The 20,045-nt window shown below is 40.4% G+C and overlaps 1 protein-coding gene across 2 annotated transcripts in view; it reads right to left on the reverse strand.

Moving 5' to 3' along the window:
• ASRGL1 (asparaginase and isoaspartyl peptidase 1) overlaps positions 1–7,191 on the reverse strand; it is a 30,685-nt gene extending 23,494 nt beyond the window's left edge. Inside the window, exon 1 of one of the 2 annotated variants that reach the window (XM_087882489.1) lies at positions 6,123–7,191. The gene's annotated coding sequence lies outside the window, so the exon portion shown is untranslated. Of the gene's footprint in view, positions 1–2,080; positions 2,351–6,122 lie in introns of those variants that run through there. The other variant, XM_034431958.3, reaches the window with a different exon arrangement.
• Positions 7,192–20,045: the final 12,854 nt, after the last annotated feature.

Below are 20,045 nucleotides of genomic sequence, written 5' to 3' on the forward strand. Positions count from 1 at the left end.
TTTTAACAATATTTTGTTATTTAGTACTGTCAGCAAGGAACATGTTACTAATATATTTCTTAGAAGAGGTGTGAAAACCTGGCTCTTCATTCAGTGCTTTGGCACGAGAGAATGAGAACCCTTACTTCATTCACTTGCCCTCTTTTATCTTTATTTTTTTTTTAATGTTTCATTGATTTTATTGTAGTTTCTTTAACTGTTGTAAGCCAACCAAAGTAATTGAGAGTCAGGTAGCATATAAATTTAAGTAATAATAATAAAAAGACCTGGAAATAGAAGTTGAATGAAACTTATTGTAAAAGTATTAACTACAATAATAAGGCCTTGGGTGCAATCCCAAAACATCTGGAGCACCACATCAACACCATCAGCATTTACAAAATCACCATCACTCCATTGCCAAAGGCAGCGTTACTTGGAACAGCTTATATCCTGCCACCATACCTTTAAGACCATGAAACAACAACATCTGCCTATCCCAGGTCCTTGGGAAGGACTCGATAGGTAGATTAAAAATGCCAAATCCAGCCTGAATATCTGAATGACCGTGCAACCAACCATAATAATAAACGCTTCTAGTGTGCTACCTGTTTCTTGTGCAGCAGCTGACCAGTAAGATATCCAGAGAAATCATATTACTAAGGAACCATCATATATTACCAAGGAATGAAAATATCCTCCCAACTCAATCCTGCCAATGAAAATTGATTTTAACAGTGATAGCCAGCCTTTGCTGAGCAATTAATAACCAACAGCTTATCAAAACTCTGTTGCATACAAAATCACATGCCACCAAGGCAGGAAGAGCACAAGTACCATACATCCTTTGGATGACTAGCTAACTTGCAAGAACAGTCAGACAAAAACACCTATCCCAAATTAGCTTGCCGAGAACAAAGCCTCAATTGGATCTGAGAACTTTACTATAGATGTCCCAAAGGTGCTTTTTCAGGAGGGCAACTGGACTTTCTTCTTGTTGTTTTTTTTCTTTGAAGACTTTTCACTTCTCACCCAAGAAGCTTCTTCAGCTCTGACAGCTGAAGCTTTTCTTGGATGAGAAGCGAAACGTCTTCAAAGAAAAACAACAAGAAGAAAGTCCAGTTGCCCTCCTGAAAAAGCATCTTTGGGATAACTAATGACCTGGATGACCGAGAATCTCTACAAACTTCTACAACCGATGCCACAAGATGCTTCTCCCAAACAGCCAAAAGAAGATGATCAAGAGATAAATAGCTAAAACAAATATGATTTAAGCTGTAATTGATAGTAATAATAAAATGATTATGTTGGGATTAGTATTTAAAATAAAGGTGACTATGTTGATATGAAAAGTAAAATGAAGATGATAAGATTGTAATAATGAAATGACTGTAAAATGAAGAGTGTAATGTGTGATAAGTGGGGTAAACCAAAAGAGATTAGGATTTAAAAGATTTAAGGTAGTGGGTCTTAGGATATCGGTATATAGATAGAATTTAGGGTAATAATTGTAATTAAATATTGAGTTGTGTTATTTTGAAATTAAGATTTGTGGTGATATAATAGAAAGGGAAATGTTTAGATTAAGATTATAACTGTGGAAAAAAATTCTGTTTTGGCTTTCATTTTAAAAGATGAAATGGTGGAGATTTGGGAATGAGCTTGACAAAGAGGGGTAAGCGATTGTACCTATTCATGACCCGATCAGTCCTCCGTTCTTAAAAGATGTATTTTATGTTTATGTTTTTTTAAAAAATAACAAAAATGTTTTCAACAAAAAAAAAAAAAAGATGCTTCTCCCTAAGCAGTAAGCAACGCAGGCAGGGGCTAGAAAAAGCCGTGCATCGTTCCAGAGGCAATTATGAAGCCCCTTTTCTAAGATTCTCTCCCCCCAGAATTGGGTAGGTATTTGGGATGTCGCTTTCATAAACCCTGATCGGCCAGGAACCCAGAGCCGCATTTAAACAACCTGCGAAAGGCGCCCTCCTCACCCCCCCACCCCTCAAAAAAGACGCTTTAGATGGGAGTCACGAAAAGGGAGGGGAACCACTCTCATTCATTCAGCCACTCACTGCCTTGGTAAAAGCCAGATTTAACTCACAGGTTACTGGATTTCTTCAGCTGCTCCCAATGCCTCCCACTTAAACGCTTTGAGAGCGGGTGCGCGAAATGAGCAGCGAGGAAGCCAGGCTGGCGCCTCTGACAGGCACATCTGTTTCGAGAGCGAGAAGAAAGGTCGTATCGGCCAGCTCCTATCGCGGACCTTTGCCCTTAAGAAAACAGCCGCCTTCTGAGCTTTCAATGGATGTGAAGCAAAGCTACCCTCAACTCCAATGGCCGCCGCTCCCTTCCAGTTAGGGCATCCGCCCCTCGCTAAAATGGCTGACTTGAAGGGCTTGCTTCAATAGGGCTGAGGCCAAATTTAGCTGCCCGTTGCAAAGATGGAGGTTGCTTACTATCGCTACGCAGAGAAGCGCCTTTGGCACGTGGTTTGCTTTTCCCGGGCTTGATGAAACAGAGGGAGCGAAGGTTGGGAGGGTGTCGACGGGGACCGGGAAGACGAAGAGAAGGAAGCAACTGAGGCTAATTTAACACAAGCAACAGAGTGGATTTTCAAAGCGAGCTGTTTTAAGATTCGCAAACTTTTTTGATCAATCGGTCGTGGCAATAAGCGTCCTATTATATCAAACTAACTCATTGGTGTTTATTTCTCTTGTATTTTAATTTTCCTGTTTTTGTTTTAGAACAGTGGTTCTCAACCTGTGACAGGGGTCGCCTAAGACCATCGGAAAACACATATTTTCAATGGTTTTAGGAATAATTTTATGGTTGGGGGGGGGGTCACCACAACATGAGGAACTGTATTAAAGGGTCGCGGCATTAGGAAGGTTGAGAATCACTGTTTTAGAAGGTCTGGTTGGTAGTCCACTGTTAAAAGGAGCATGTTAATTTTCTGTCAAATATGCCATCCGACACCCAGTAATTTCAGCTCTGGAGCATCAATTAACACAGGAATACTTATTTAGTAGATGGACAGCCCACATTTATTTTTATACAACCTAGGAAGTATACATAATTGGTCCTGCCTCCTATTTCCCCACAACAACAGCCCTGTGAGCTGGATTGGGCTGAGACAGAAAGTCAGATACTGACTTTCACCCAGTTGTGAGTGTCCAGCGGCCTTTCAAACCTAAGGCAGGACTAGAATTCACAGTCTCCTGGTTTCTAATTCAGCACTTGTAACTACTACACCAAATTAGTTCCATGGAAATATGACTGCAATTGCACCTCCTGTACTATATATTCGCATATCATTCTCAGCAAACCATGTATTAACTAATCAGCTGGGTTTATTAAATAGTATATTAATCAGCACTTTACAAACCATAATGGCTGGATTCATACAATTTACTAAGCCAAATGAGAAGACCACAATTGGCCCAGAAGCTGGATTGAAACTCAGACTAAATTTTAAAGAAAATAATTTACTCCTGTTTAGGATTTTTTTTTTGTTTTTGTTTTTGTAAAGCAATGTTTCCATCCATATGCAGTTGTGTTTTTCACTTCTCTAATACCTTTTATTAGGGTCATCCTCATCTGGGTTGCAAAAATCCTAAGAAAAACTATATTAATTGCAAATGAAGACTCAGATTGTTGGGGCTAATAGGCTGGCTGCAAACTGCTTAGAGAGGGCTGTAAAGCACTGTGAAGCGGTATATAAGTATAAGTGCTATTGCTATTCCATATAGTGGTCATCAGCACTCCAGATATTTTATTTATTAAATTTATATGCTGCCCGTCTCACTATCCAAAGCAACTGTGGGTTTCTTTTAGCTATGATGGCCCAGTACAAAGAGTTCTTTTTTTCAGCAAAAATGATTAGGAATGTGTGAAGCAGAAACCATGGAAATCACAGCAGTGTGTCATTGAGATGTGGATCTGATCTGATTGTACATAGGCTGGAACCATGCAGAAGCCTCTACCAAGCCTCTAGCAGTTGACTGACAGAGGGCTCAGAAAGCAACAAGTCTGCTTAACTTATTTAAAGAAGTGGGAGTATTACATTAGCTTCATGAAGAAAGTTGGAAGGGATGGCTTACACAAATCTTTATTGAACTGAACCACCTTTGCTAAGTCTTACTTGAAATATCTGCAACTCATGAAGTTCAATCAATGAGTTGGAGTTAAAATAAATAAATAAGCAAGCAAACAAACAAACAAGTAAGCTACAAACTAGTCAAAGTATTATGCACCATCCATAGTCACCTTTGTTGAGATGAACGGCTACATCAATTTGATAAATAAATAAAATGTCTAAACCTAAAGTAGCTGTTATTTGGGGGTGACAGACACTGGAATTTGGTATTTTTGGCAGGCCTTGATTTCAAATTCCAATTTCTGAAAATGTAAATATAGTCACTCCAGGTTAAGATTACACAGTAATTCTAAGATGCATGCCATAGGCCAAAGTACACATTTGTATCTAGACTTTGGCTTACTGTGTTGTACTGAGTCTTAGATCATTGGTAGAGGTATTCTCTATGATAGAGGAGTTCTCTAGGATGACACATTTTTAGAGTATTTTTTGTAAGAATGCAACAATCCCATTGCATTGTTTTGAATTCTCAGCAATATAAACATGTAGAATACTTCTAATACAGATATACATACAGATATGGATGATGGAGTTTCAAACAACTAAACTAGTTTTCTCCAGTAGCAATAGCAATAGCACTTAGACTTATATACCGCTTCACAGTGCTTTACAGCCCACTGTAAGCAGTTTACAGAATCAGCCTATTGCCCCCAACAAACTGGATCCTCATTTTACCGACCTCAGAAGGATGGAAGGCTGAGTCAACCTTGATTCCAGTACACAGTATTTTCAGTTGAGCTGGATTTCATCTGCTATAAGCCTTCAATTAGCACGGCTATCTGCAGGAATTGAAGTCTGTCTACAGACAGCAATTATAGGAAATCCAAATCTAACACATGGAAAGAATCCTATTTTAGATACAGGTGGCAATGCATTTATAGAAACTTTTAAATGTACATGCTTCACTTTCATCCTTTCATAACATTTAATACACTTTTTAATATAAATATACACATAGATTATTACATTATTGTTATTTTATTAAATTATCAATTACTTCCCTACTCTGAGTCTGAAATCATAATATATTGTGGAATATAGCATGTAGACCTGTAATGAAAAAGAATTGTCTTCCCTGACATTTATGCTTTCGAGTACTCCAGTTATTAAAATGTCATTGAACACAGTTTTCAAGTCCAATATTTCTTTCCAAGAGGAACATTTGTCAGTACCATTTACAATGTATCACAATGTTAAATTATATTAATATCCATAGATGATTTCTTTTAGGACAGAATTATATAGGAAGATAAGAGAAAATGCATGTGTTCTATAGTCTCTTTAACTATAGGTATGGTGGTATTTTGTATACAGTACTGAATATTCCCAGAAACTAATTCTCTGTTTATACTAAAAGAAATTTAGCTACTGGTATAATGCAATATATATCAGCTGATGTTGAAGTTCTTAAGAAGAGCTGTGCTGGTCTGACTAAATGACTGCCAAATTCAATATTTCATTCCCTATAGTAGTAAATCGGATGAGTACAAGAATCCCTTGAGCAATGCACAAAGCTTCATGTTACCCAACAACTCATAACTGACATTTACAACACTTTTTATATTGAAGGGAACAGCAATCATCTCTACTATATCATTATCTCCAAGTTGGTAGCTCCATTATGTTTGCTTTGGATCTTCCTCAGAAGAGTAGGACATGTCAGAAGATGAGAATGAAGATCCATTACACAGAAGCCCTTATTAAAAGCAAGGCTCAGGCCAGCAAATGGGGGTTGAAAGAGAACCAAGCCACATGTCAACTTCAGACTGGATTTCAATTTCTAATTTTCAGCATCCCAGCTCTGAATTCTGTGTTGTGTTGCTACTCTCAAATGGAACAATAGAGCACCCTAAGGTGCTAGACTGCCTAGTTAGCATCCCTGGAAGATACAATTTCCTTGGGAATTGAGACTGGAAAGGGATGGATGTTGGAAGTTTTATAGGGCAGTGAGAGCAATAGAAATGGTCCAGGGGTGAAATCCACTTACCTTTGCTACCGGTTCAGGAACGGGAGCGCGCAGGAGCACCTGTGCGCCTCTTCTGCGTATGTGCAGAGCCTTCTGTGCATGTGCAGAGGATCAAAAATGGGATGTAATGACGTCCTGGCTGGTGAGTGGAGCCTCCCGCCATCGGCACTACCGGTTCACGCGAGCTGGATAGATCTGGCCGGATTTCACAGCTGAAATGGTCCCTGGGGAAAATGTTGGGGTGCCTGTCTTTGAGCTCCATACAAGAAGCTGAATAAGTGGTTGTTTCTCTAAATATTCGGGGTTTTTGCCTGGGCCATGGTCTTTTTCTTGACTTAATCTTTACTTATTAGGTAAATCCTGCCTGACAAAAGCTGGCAGTGAAGGTCAGAAATGACAATCAGAGCACATTGTAGTGTCATTGTGAGCCAGTCACTAAGCACACAAATTACAGACATGACTGCAGGAATGCTGTAAAGCCTGTAACTATGAGGACCAGTCAGAAGTCTCTTCTTCAGTGCTATCATAATTTCAAATGCTCCCTGAACAAGTGATTGCTGGGAAAGGACTACTCTACTGCCTTTTCACCAACAAACGGGGTTGGAAAATTCTTTGGTGTCTTGATTATTTTTTTTCTGGTTCAGAGTTTACACATCTGTCTCTTCTCTTCTAATCCCTGTAACTCAATAGAGCAGAACAGGATCCCATATCTTACTTGCTATTGTGCCTTCAAGTCAGTCTTGCAAGTTTCTTGGTGAGATTTTGGATTTGCCATTGTCTCCTCCTTAAGGCTGAGAGAGAGTGCTTGGTCCAAAGTTACCCAGCTGGCTTTGTGCTTAAGGTGGCACTAGAATTCACAGTCTCCCAGCTTCTAGCCTCATGCTTAACCATCAGACCAAACTGGCTCTTATTTTATACAGGCTTGGCTTAAGGTACAATGTGAGCCCAGCTGTGAATCAAGAGGCATTGCTGTAAAGGACAATATTCTAGAATTTTTCTGAATTCTAATGGGATTCGGAGTAAAATGGTTCTTTTGTATCTCTTTCTATGTTACATGAAATATAATGGGGTTAAAGAACTTATTTAAGAAACAACTGTCAGCTCTGGAAGCTGGCCTTCATTTTTCTTCCACTAAATGAAAAAAGGGATTGATTTGATTAGTTTAGAATACTGCATAAAGCCAGAATAATTGATTAATATATAATATAATAAAATATTTATCTTTATTATTTTTACAAATAACTGAAGGCAGCAAACATAACCAGCATATCTTCCTCCTCCTATTTTCGCCACAACCCTGTGAAGTCAGTTGGACTGAGGAAGAGCGACTGGCCCAAAATCACTCAGTTGGCTTTCATGGCTAAGGCAGAACTAGAATTCACAGTCTCCAGTTTTCTACCCTGGTACCTTATGATCAGTGGTTCTCAAACTTTTCTCCACCATGGACTCCCTTTAAATACCTTTTGTGGCCATGTACCATGGCCATGGATCCCCAAGATTTAATTGAAGATTTAAATCATAACATTTCTTCAAGCCTTCGTGGAATCCCTGTGATGACATCGCAGCCCCCCCGGGATCCACAAAGTCCACGGGTTCCCTGGAGTCCAGGGGTCTACAGAGCTAGTCCAAACTGGCTATGTACTCTATAATTCTCAATGTGTCTCCTTATTTCACTTTGATATTTCACTTTGATATACATAGATATTTCCTTCATGCTCTTGTCTACATCTTTTTGTAATATTTTCCATCAACTGAAGTCTACTTTTTCCTGAGTCACTAGAATGACTCATTCTTCTCCAATCATAAGATCTCAAGATGTGTTGTATTACAAGTTCCCAGATTGGACCAAATCTCTGCTCATATTGGCTGAGGAATGATGGAAATTACAGTCTAACACATTTAGAAGATACAGGTCAGAAAACACAGCTCTAGATACTTTTGACTGCTGCATCGGATTTTTATCTTGCAAACCTGAAACCAACAGAAAAAATAATTGACTGTTTTAGAGCTTCACTCATAAAGTACTCAAACTGTAACATCTAAAAATTTGTTAACATTGACTGACTGACAACATTTGACAAGATAATTGCTGTTATATGATGGAGGATTTAGCATGAAAAGCATTTCCAATATTATTCAAGCTTTGATTTAATATAAACAAACAAAAAACTTGAGACTAAAACATTTTGTTTCCTTACTACTTTGCTAATTCCACTTGTCTACAATACATGCAATTCTGGCGCATCTGAGGCAAAGAAATATTTTGATTTCACATGGGTTGCATATTTTTAAGAAGGGGCATGTTTCTCAGACTGATAAAGGCATTTCTTTGAAACACCTATTACTTCACAATGGATCAGACGCATTCAATTATGGGTGTATATCCAGACAAAGAAGACATTATTTCCAGACACAAATTAATCAGTATATTTTTCCCTTTTGAAAAATTTGATCATTTGGAAACTGAAACTATTGGGTTACACAATTAGACCATTAGTTCTTTCTTTCTTTCTATTGAAAGTACTAACATATTTTAAACGTGTATATATATAACATGTCTATTAGGGTAGAAAACTATGATGATAAAAGCATCAATGAAAATTACTTAATGCATTGTTTCCAATACCTTTTTGAAGTAGCCAAGTAAGATCTGAATCTGTTGACCAAAAAGTATTTTGGTAAACTTGAACATACACAAAATGACAATAATGAAAATGGTACTGAATATTTTGAAGGAAAGTGTGAAAATGAATACTTTTTACAACATTGTTGATTGTAGTACTCATAAATTAGAAAATAGATTCATAACCAAAATAGTAGCAGTTACCAAGCAATTATTTGTAACCTATACAGCCCACCATATTTACAACATATACAACAAAATGGCAGACGAGCAGCTGAGTCATGACGATAAGTCATTCACTATGGCGTGAATGCGCAAAGTTGAAAAAACATTTATTTTAATCACCAGCTGAAGAAGGGTGCTACAGCCTTTATCCCTAAAGCAGAATTCCACACAAACCTGTAGAGTCTGTTTCCTGCCTTGGCCTATTGGATATCTGACTTCCAACTGTTGAATAAGAGCAACTGCAAATAATATTTTTCTCATGTAAGTTAGGTAATTAGAATCCATAATCTATTTTTTAAAAAATCCCTCTATAATAGGGCTGCTAAAATTGGATTGCAAAAACCTGGATGACCACTAAACGTCAACAAGAATTGTCTGTCTGCTGCCATCTAATGGTTGTATGAATGTTTGCAGCCCAGATCTGGTCAGTTTACTCAGTAGCTACACAGGCTAGGAATTCTGGATCCTGCAATGGAAACTACCCTGACGTTCTAGATCAGGGAAAATCAAATCTAATTAGAACCATGCTCTGAAAATCAGGCTTTTTATTGTACTTTACAGGTTTCACCCACGTCAGCAAACCTTGAGAAAGCTATGAGGCTGGAGAAAAGTACTCATGTTTTCTTGTGCCTTAACAGCTCCATGATACTGTGAAAGTCAAAACTGATGCCTTCTTTCCAGGATGCTGCAAAAACTTCTACTGAATGTTTCCCTTTTTTGAAGATGTTAAAAACACAAACCAGAAAGGAGGAAAGATGGAAAGTTGGTGACCCTTGAATACAGGAGACTGAATGAGCTAACTTCATTTTAGGCTTTGAATTAAGTTGGGAAATGATGTCCAATTGAACTCTTTGTAATACCCATTTTTACCATGCTCTACTATCCTGTTTCACTGAACACAAGCATTTCCATTTATTTAGGGCTTGGCAGAGAGAGCCTTTGCTCAATGCAATCAAATGTTTTTCAGCATTAGTTTATGCTACCATGGAGAGGAAGTTTTAAATAAGGAGGCTTTATGAATGGATTTAATCATTTAGTGTTTTGTTTTTAAAATCAATTGTCAGGAAATAGCCTTCCCTAGAATGTACTTGATCTAAAGAAAACAAAACTCAGTCCACCCCCAAATTTTCTACAACGAAAAGGGCTATTTAAAAGTGCTGGCATTGATATTGCAAGTCTTTATTAACAAGGAACATTGGCTTTGAACTAGAACAGTTCAAATGACCCTTATTTATTTTAAGCAACGCAGAAATTGCTTTGTTTGCATTGCATTCTCTGTATAAACTCTAATTTTAGCAATGCTAAATGTTCAAATCATAAGAGGAGGAATCTACATTTAGCCAAGTTTATAAATGTTATTAGGAAACTGCCATTCAGAAAAGTTATTGTCCAAAAGCTGTATAAAATAATTTCAGTAATTTCCCATATGCAGGATGACAGTAACAGCTAATACATCTTCTCTCATTTGTACAAATAACAACTTGTCTCTTCCGTTTCCTCTTTAGAAATCCTAGCCTTGGAGTTTTGTAAGGTTCTTCAGCTTAATAATTCTCTACGAGTACATTGCTGGTTAAATATATATCCTTATTTTACTAAGAATCTGATCCTTTTGAGCCAACAACTCTACAATGTTTAATCCCAGAGTAAGGCAGGAGACTTATTGGCTTCATACATATGCTAATACAAAATATGGCTCGCCTGGGCCTTACCATGGTCTGTGGGTTAGTATATATGAAGTGTAGTGTATAAATCCTGTTTTTATTTTAACTACAAGTTAGCACCAGCACTAGAAGCATTTCACTGAAAAGAGGTTCTGCCAGATCAAGAGAGCGGATTATTTGCTAATCTTTTTTCCCCTTCCCATTTATTTGTGACTTTATCAGTCTGAATATCCTCCAAAGCAGATTTTGGCTGCTTGCCTTGTCCCCTATGTTTATTCCCTAGTTAAACATGGTTTATAGAATTAAGTCTTTTTTCTGGATTTGCAATAATAAACTGACTATTCTGAATAAATCAGAGGGCTAAAGTGTGGTTAGTGAATCTTGGGTTAATGTGTTGTTTCAGGGATGACAGAAACAGCTTTCTTCCTTTTCACCAATGGCAAGTTTCTAATCGGATCAAATAATTTCTATTCTTCCACAGTGCATTAATAAAATGTTTATATAACTATAATTTATTAATTAATTGTCCAGATTTGTCCTGCAGAGAACTATTGTCTGGGGTTTGCACAATACAAAGATTCACAGAGCCCTCCACTACTATTTAGCTAGCATATTGTACAATCACAATAGCTTTTGAGACTTAATTTTAAGTAATCTAAATAGGGAATAGGGAGAAGAGGTCGCCCTGCCCTGGGTTTTAAAGGAATTTTTTGAACTAATAGTAAGAATAAACACGTACAAAGCACTTATATTTTTCCCAGATCAAAAAAGAGAGCTATTCCTACCTATAGATATATTTCCCAATAAGTACAGCAAAAAAAGGGGCGCAACAGCTCAATGGTTAAAGATACTGAGTTTATCAGCTGGAAAGCTGAAAGCTCAGGTTTGAGACTCAAGTGCTGCGTGATGGGGTGAGCTCCTGTCCTTGCTCCAGCTCCTGCTCACCAACAGTTCAAAAGCATGCAAATACAAGTAGATAAATAGGTACCACTTTGATGGGAAGGTAACAGCATTCTGTGCACTTCGATATAGTCATGCTAGCCACATGACGATGGAGGTGATTTTGGACAATGCTGGGTCCCTCAGCTAAGAAACGGAGATAAGCACCGCCCTCTAGAATTGAAAATGACTGGATAGAAGAAACCTTTACCTTTACAGCATAAAAACAAGAAGTGGGAGGATAGGAAAATGAACACTAGGAGCAGCAGCAGATTATATTCTGCATTGGACCACTGTATGAGGCAGTGGCGTCCTTTCCATGTCCAAAACCCTTTTTGGAATTCAACAAATGTGAATAATGTTGGAAGGCAAGTCATCAAAATAAAAAAAATATTCTTCCAACAGCAGTTGTAACAATAAATAAATATTGTATTTGAAAAGTGGGAGAAAAAGAAAAACTAAGGAAGTTGTTTAGTATTGTAGGGAGAATCCCCATCCATCCTTTTTAATATAAGGAAGCTCCCATATTAACAAAGTAATATACCACCACCACCACCCGGAAGAGAAAAACCTTCCCTGAAGTAAAACCACTCAAGTGGGCGGCCCCCTGTGAATGGATATTTAGTTTCACAAACTGTTCCGTTCATAAACAAAACGCCTTCAGCTATAGCCTCCCCAGAAGGCTGGAATTGATCAGATTAAAAAGCAGAGAGACAAAGGACACCAAAATCTGCATTCCCCACCCCCACAGCCTCAAACACAGGGCATGACCTCCCAGCCATAATAGAAACCAAGTTGCCACAATTAGAATAATCAAAGACACACACTCGAAACTATTGCCCAACAAGGCCGGAAATCTCAATCACACAGCCCCAAAATAATATAAAAGTCTGTCCACTCACCAGACCAGGTTGCCATCTGACCAGGAAGCCATCGCTGTTGTCTCTGCAGTTTCTGGCTTCCGAAATAAAGAAACCTCCTTTCCAAGCAGCTCGCTTTCCCATTTTCTCATTTTGTCCATTGTACCGACTTTCTCTTTCCCGCCGGAGAGAGTGAACCGGATCTTTTCCTTCCAACAGTATCAAGTCCAACCATTATTTCATTGAAGTGTCTCTGTTGTGATTCTGTTCAGTTCTTCATGATCTCTGACAAGAGATTTTCCAGCCTTACTTAGAGACACTGGGGAATGCACAGGGATATTTTCCATATCAAGTGCCATCAAGCTTCTTTTCGATAATTTCAGGATTCCTATCTGTATATTTCTCCTCATGAATTTAGAAAGAACACCTTATGTGAAATGTTAAAAATTGTTTCTTACATCTCTTTCTAGCACCTTTGAATTGTATGATGGTCAATTTTCATTCTTTTATCCAAAGAGTAGGAAACTGAGACTCCCTCGGTCAGAGGGTTTAGACAAACAAACCAGAAATGGTCTGTTGGCATTCATTGGATTTTTCACTGAAAGAATAATGCACAATCATCATACAGAAAGATCTAGGCAACCTGTTTGATATAGCAGCCTCCATGACAACCAACTGCACACAATGTAGGAACAAAACACAAGAGAGACTTGCAGAAGGCTAAGCAAACCAAGAGACAAATCTAGTCCTTTTAATTATGTTTATTAAAAAAAATAAGTCTACAGTCCTTAAATTCTATCTATTCTCATCAAACTCAGTTAACTGCGGGGAGGGGGGGATGAATAAATCAATATTATAAAAACCGACAATTTTTCTAACTGAGGGAATCATTGTTTTCATCCAAAACAATCATCCTATCAATTATCATGTTCGCAAAAATGAAGAAATGAGCTGAGCTATGGAAGACATTAATCTTTTTTTTTTAAAAGGAAAGCACACGAGAGCATTATTTTATTTATAATTAGACTTCTATACCGCCCTTCTCCCGAAGGACTCAGGGCGGTGTACAGCCATATTAAAACACATAGATTTACAAAATTTAAAACCAATTAAAATCAAATATATAGAATTTGGTTCAAAAATTAAAACGCACATACACCACTTATAAAATTCGTATTAGGCCAGTCCGGCTTGCTGGAACAGAAGGGTCTTCAGCGGCAAAAGATACGCAGGTTGGGGCTAAGACAACGCTCTAGGGGGAGCTCATTCCAGAGAAGGCTCTCCCCCTGGGTGTCACCAGTCGACATTGTTTGGCCGACGGCACCCTGAGGAGCCCCTCTCTGTGGGAGCGTATTGGCCGGTGGGAGGCTGTTGGTCTCGTATATACCCTGATCCTAAACCATGGAGCACTTTAAAGATGGTCACCAACACCTTGAATCGCACTCGGAAGACTACCAGGAGCCAGTGCAGCTCACGCAGGAAGGGTGTTACGTGGGAGCGCTGGGTCGCCTCCCATAACCACCCGCACGGCCGCATTCTGGACCAGCTGGAGCCTCCGAGTGCTCTTCAAGGGGAGCCCCATGTAGAGAGCGTTGCAGTAGTCCAAACGGGACGTGACGAGGGCATGAGTGACCAGGCGCAGGGCATCCCGGTCCAGAAAGGGACGCAACTGGTGTATCAGGCGAACCTGATAAAAAGCTCCCGTGGCCACGGCCATCATATGCTCTTCCAAGGACAGCCGTGCATCCAGGAGAACACCTAAATTGCTAGGGGGCCAAGATCTCGCCCCCAATAGTCAGCTAACTATTGGGAGATGGGCCGGCTAACTATACCGGGATGCTGGGAACCACAGCCACTCGGTCTTGGAAGGGTTGAGTTTGAGCTTGTTACTCCCCATCCAGATCCGCACGGCCTCCAGGCACTGGGACATTACGTCAAGGGCATCATTGGGGTGGTTCGGAGTGGAGATGTACAGCTGAGTGTTGTCAGCGTACTGATAGAATCTCACTCTGAAACCACGGATGATCTCGCCCAGCGGCTTCACATAAATGTTGAACAGAAGGGGCAAGAGGACTGACCCTTGCGGCACCCCACAGACAAGGTGCCTCGAGGTCGACCTCTGCCCCCCTGCCAACACAAACTGCATATGGTCGGAGAGGAAGGAGGAGAACCACCACAACACGGTGCCCCCCACTCCCAACCCCTTCAATTGTCACAGCATGATACCATGGTTGATGGTATCAAAAGCCGCTGAGAGATCTAATAGGACCAGGACAGAGGAACAACCCCTGTCCCGAGCCCTCCAGAGATCATCAACCAATACGACCAATGCCGTTTCCATGCTGTTCCCTGGCCTGAAGCCCGACTAGAACGGATCTAGATAATCAGCTTCATCCAGATACTGGGGCAATTGTTGCGCCACCACACTCTCAACAACCTTTGCCATGAAGCGAAGGTTGGAGACTGGGCGATAATTCGCTCATACAGCCAGGTCCAGGGAAGGCTTCTTGAGGAGAGGCCTCACCACCGCCTCTTTCAAAGAGGGGGGGAAGAAGCCCTCACTCAAAGAAGCATTAATAATCTCCTGGAGCCAGCCTCATGTAACCTCCCGGGAGGCCAGCACCAACCAGGAGGGACACAGGTCCAGTAAACATGTGGCAGCGCTAAGCCTACCTGGAATCCTGTCCACATCCTCAGGAGTCACAAGGTCAAACCCCTCCCAGATAATATTCTCAAGACCCCCCTCTGTCACCCCATCTGAATCTACCCAATCGGAGTCCAGACCTTCCTGAATCTGAGTGACTTTGTCATGCAGGAATTACACAAAATCCTCAGCCCTGCCCTGCAAGGGGTCTTCCCTCACTCCCAAGTGAAAAAGGGAGCGGGCCACCCTAAACAGGGCTGCTGGATGGTTCTCTGCAGACCCGATAAGAGTGGAAAAACAATTAAATTTTGCCGCCTTTATCGCCACTAGGTAGATCTTAATATGAGACCTCACCAGTGTTCGGTCAGATTCAGAACGACTGGCCCTCCAAATCGCTCTCCAGGCGTCTTTTCCGGCGCTTCATCTCTCTCCCTTGGAGAACCAGGGAGCCAGTTGAGATCAGCACTGGGTCAGAGGCCACAAAGGCACGATGTGGTCCAGAGCTCCAGTGGCTGCCCTATCCCAGGCAGCCACCAGTTCTTCAGTCGCGCCATGAGCCAGAGCCTCAGGGAATGGCCCAAGCTCTGTCCGGAACCTATCCGGATCCATCAGGCGCCTGGGACGGAACCACCTGCTCGGTTCCATCTCCCTGCGGCGAGGGGTAGCGATTCGAAAGTCCATGCGAAGGAGGGAGTGATCAGACCATGACAAGGGTTCGATGACTAAGTCCCCTATTTTCAGATCACTCTGCCACTGACCAGAGATGAAAATCAGATCCAGAGTGTGTCCTCCCGTGTGAGTAGGGCCTTGAACTAATTGGGTCAGGTCCAAGGCCATCATGGAAGCCAAGAACTCCCGAGCCTCCATAGACATTTCACCGACAGATGGCAGGTTGAAATTATGGTGACATTATAACTTAACACATAAGTGTACCAAACATTCACCAGTTTCTGGAACATATAAACACATGTAAGGCTGTTGCCATTAATCTGTGCATAGGCACTTAATTCTGGAGAGACAATATACTGCAGTTATGTTAGCTCCTCAGACGAGATTTGAACATCAAAGTCATGAATACTAAAACTATTTTTGTTATAGGGTTACAGTAACAAATTCTTGCACTTCTGAATGTGCCTCTCTCCTCTTGTCTTTATCCTACAGACAAGTAGAGAAGGCCAAACCTGAGACACTTTTTGAAATGTCATTCCTGCTTTGAGCTAAGATTTCTTTTATCTATTGCCTTGAATGTGGCTCTTCCTACTCTTCTTCCTCTTCCTCAAGGTTATTCTCACAGCCAGTGGTGGGATTCAGCCGGTTCGGGCTGGTTAAGGTGAACCGGTAGTTAAATTGTTGGCTGGCTTCACCCCGCCCCGCCCTGCCCCGCCCCTTCCAGGAGTCCCCAGGTGTCCCATTTTGGCTCCCAGGTAACTGCAGGGAGGCCTACTAGGCCCAAAATGGGATTGTGGGGAGGTGCGGTGCGCACTCCCCGTGGCCCATTTATTCTCCCAGGAGGCTTCAGGAAGGCCTACTAGGACCAAAATAGGGCGTGGGGGGCAGTGCAGCCCTTCCACAGCCCGTTTTCACTTTCAGGCTGCAGGGAGGCCTACTAGGCCCAAAATGGGCTGCGGGGGAGGGCGGCGCGTACCCCCTCTGCAGCCCAATTTTGCTCCCAGGGGGGTGCAGGAAGCCAAGTGCTGCCTGTCACACCTCCTGGCCACACCCACCATGGCCACGCCCATCCAGCAGGTTATTAGGGCAGAGAACTGGTTGTTAAATTATTTGAATCCCACCACTGCTCACAGCCCATTACAAAATGTTAGTTCCTACTATGTTCATGGGCTACAAAACTTTAGATGCCTTCTAGATGACCAGTAACATCTTCAAAATGTCTAATCTCCTTCCTGCCATCTAGTGGCCATCCAGATCTATTCTAGAGATAAAATCTGCTGGGGGCGGGGGAGAACAGTTCATGCATACAATAACAGAATCTCAAACACTTGGAATCCCAGCTTCTGAGAAAATTAGTGACTCATTGAACAAGCTGTTGTGCAGTTAGCAATTGTGCATATGATGCACAATAATTATTTAAATTGGCAAAGGGAGAACAATACACAATTAATAAGGTATCAGCTTTTTAAAAAACAGGCAATTATTCTAGATTTCTGCTTTTTCTTTTAAGGAATGATGCACAGTTGAGTTAGATCTATACCTTAAAGAGAGAGTTATGCACAATTCAGTCAATTATACATCTGATATGCAAAAATGATAGGATGGTCATATTATTGCAAGCATCCTGAAACTTTTCACAAATAAACTCTGACTACAGCATCTCTCACAAAGAGCAAAAATATAAACAAACATACAGTGTTGCACACAAACAGCAATAAATTAACATATTATCAAGCCAAATCTTCTTTCCCACTTCTATATGTTTTATAGCCTTTTATTTTTAAAAAAGAGAATGTGGATATATTTATAACATTTTCTGACAAAAGGTGCCAGGTGGCTGTAAATCATGTGCTAATTAGTGTTGACAGAACTGAAATAGTTGTTCTCTTTTTTCTTTTCAGCATAATATGTTAACATGTGTAGTCCTATTTTAAGTAGCTATCCAGAGAGAATAGAAGCCAAGTGGCTCATGAGTGGAAAGTAATATTTCTGAGCTACTGAGTCCTGAAATGGAAAGTATCCCTTTCCTTCAGGTATCAGAAGGACAGGAGAAAGTACAAGCCTTCCCTGGAAGGACCTGTTAGGGCAGGGGTATCAAACTCAAGGTGCTTAGATCTGGCCCATGGGCCTGCTTTGGAAACACAAAGGTCAGGCCCACAGTGCTTCTGCCAGCGAAAACTGAGCTCGGGAGGGCTCCATTTTAGCTGGTAGAGGGCTGCAGGAGGCCATCACAGCTGAAAATGGATGTTGAGCTTGTCAGATAATAATCTAAAATAGTGCCACTGAACTACACTGTCTATACTGGAAGGATGGTTTTGTGTTTATACTTTCTCTCCATTTTGTCTAAGGGACTGAAGGGGAAGTGGCTTAGCCACTCTATAAATATGACCCCCTTTACCCACACACACAGCAGCAGGAGAACAGGAGAAAAGGAGAAGGGCAGAAAAGGAGAAGAGGAGAAAAGGAGAGAGAGAGAAGAAAGGATTATGCTCCAGGCACATTTACCTAAGAAATAAATAAAGACCAAGAGACAATGTTCTGTGATTTAAAATGTAAATAGTTTATTGATTTTAAATAAACAAAGTTTTTCTTGATAAAAGAAATCTGGCTTAATTGTAGCTGCTGGGACATTCCAAGATCTTATTGACCTCTACAATTTAAACTAAAAACTTTTATAACAGAGCTGGCCACAACCACCCTGGCCACGCTCCCCCAGCCATGCCCCCCTGACCCCCTGAGGTCAAACACAACCCTGATGCAGCCCTCAATGAAATCGAGTTTGACACCCCTGTGCTAGGGGATGCCGATGATCGGAGCAGCCTTCTCCAACCTGGGACTCTAAATGTGTCAACTCCCAGCATTCTGTTGAAGTTGAAATCCACATTACTTTTTTTTTTTAATTTGATTTATATGCCGCCCTTCTCCGGAGACTCAGGGCGGCTTACAATGTGCTCAGCAATAGCCTTCATCCTTTTGTATATTTATACAAAGTCAGCTTATTGCCCCCACAACTGGGTCCTCAATTTACCTACCTTAGAAAGGATGGAAGGCTGAGTCAACCTTGAAGCTGAGGTTGAGAAACACTGGATTACTGCAATTACACCTTTTTGTATGTTGCCTAGAGTCATTGAAAGCAAGTGGGTAGTCATACAAATTCTCTATATAAATAAATAAATAAATAAAAATCCAGGTTGGGACAGATTGTTATGGGTTATCTCCTGTAAGGAACTATTTTTCAGGCTAAGACCAAGGACGACAAAGTTCAGTCAGAATTCAGATCTTTATTTGCTTACACACAATAGACAGAATCTTGCCAGACTAAACCCTTACTATTCTCACTCTAATTTATATACCCTGGAAGATTCTAGGGAGTGGCCAACCTTACTCTTTCTGTTTCCTAACCAGCTATGCTGCCTCTTGTCTGCCTCCCTACCCCTGCTTTCTGGAATGTGCTCCCTCCTTCCTGGGAAGCTGCTGTACACTATAGTCCATCACACTTGTTTCCTATTTCTTATGTTGTTGCTTATGATAATATATCTTTTATGCAGTTGAATACTGACCTGTATTCATGAAAGCATTGCAGTGGCATTTTGTTTAGGTTGGTTTTTTTTAATGTACTTATGTGATAAACAAATTTCAATCCCACCCAAATCCTAAGAGACTCTGGGTAATGCACAGCACAAGACAATAAATAATGCTCTATAAAATAAAATAAAATGGATAGTTGTATTCCTATCATTAGTCAGATGGTGCCTATGTATAGCTAGGATCAAATATTTGGTGGAATAATACTGTCTTCACTTGCTTTTGAAAACAAGGAGGTTATACTGTCAATGCTTGAGGTTTAAGTTCATTCTATCAGTAATAACTATTTTCAGTTACATGTAAATATATGTTGAATAATCTCTTGGTCTCAATAGACAATAGGTTTACAATAGTGATTATAGCTTACTATTCTATATTTATACTACTATAACTTTACTATTTACACTAAATGTCTTAAATTTACATTAGAAACTTCACTTTTGATTTTCATAATATTTTGAAACCTTTTTATAATGGTATACTGATTGCCTTGCTACTCTTGTCTATATGTTTTTTTTTAAAGGTTCATAAATCCTGAATACTTTGCAATGATGATGATGGTGATGGGATTGATGATAGACGATTTTGCTATCCTAGCACTGTTCTTCCTTTTTAATACCACAGTTTTCTAATTCTTCTTTGGATTCTATTTGTGATTCTTTTTTTTCCTCTTTCTTTCATTTCTATCATTTTTTTCTCAACTCAGCCTTGGCTTGTTCCTCAGATTGTGCCTCCTCT

The sequence above is a fragment of the Pantherophis guttatus genome, chromosome 1 (assembly GCF_059756535.1).
Source record: "Pantherophis guttatus breed Tessera chromosome 1, ASM5975653v1, whole genome shotgun sequence".
Taxonomy (NCBI): domain Eukaryota; kingdom Metazoa; phylum Chordata; class Lepidosauria; order Squamata; family Colubridae; genus Pantherophis; species Pantherophis guttatus.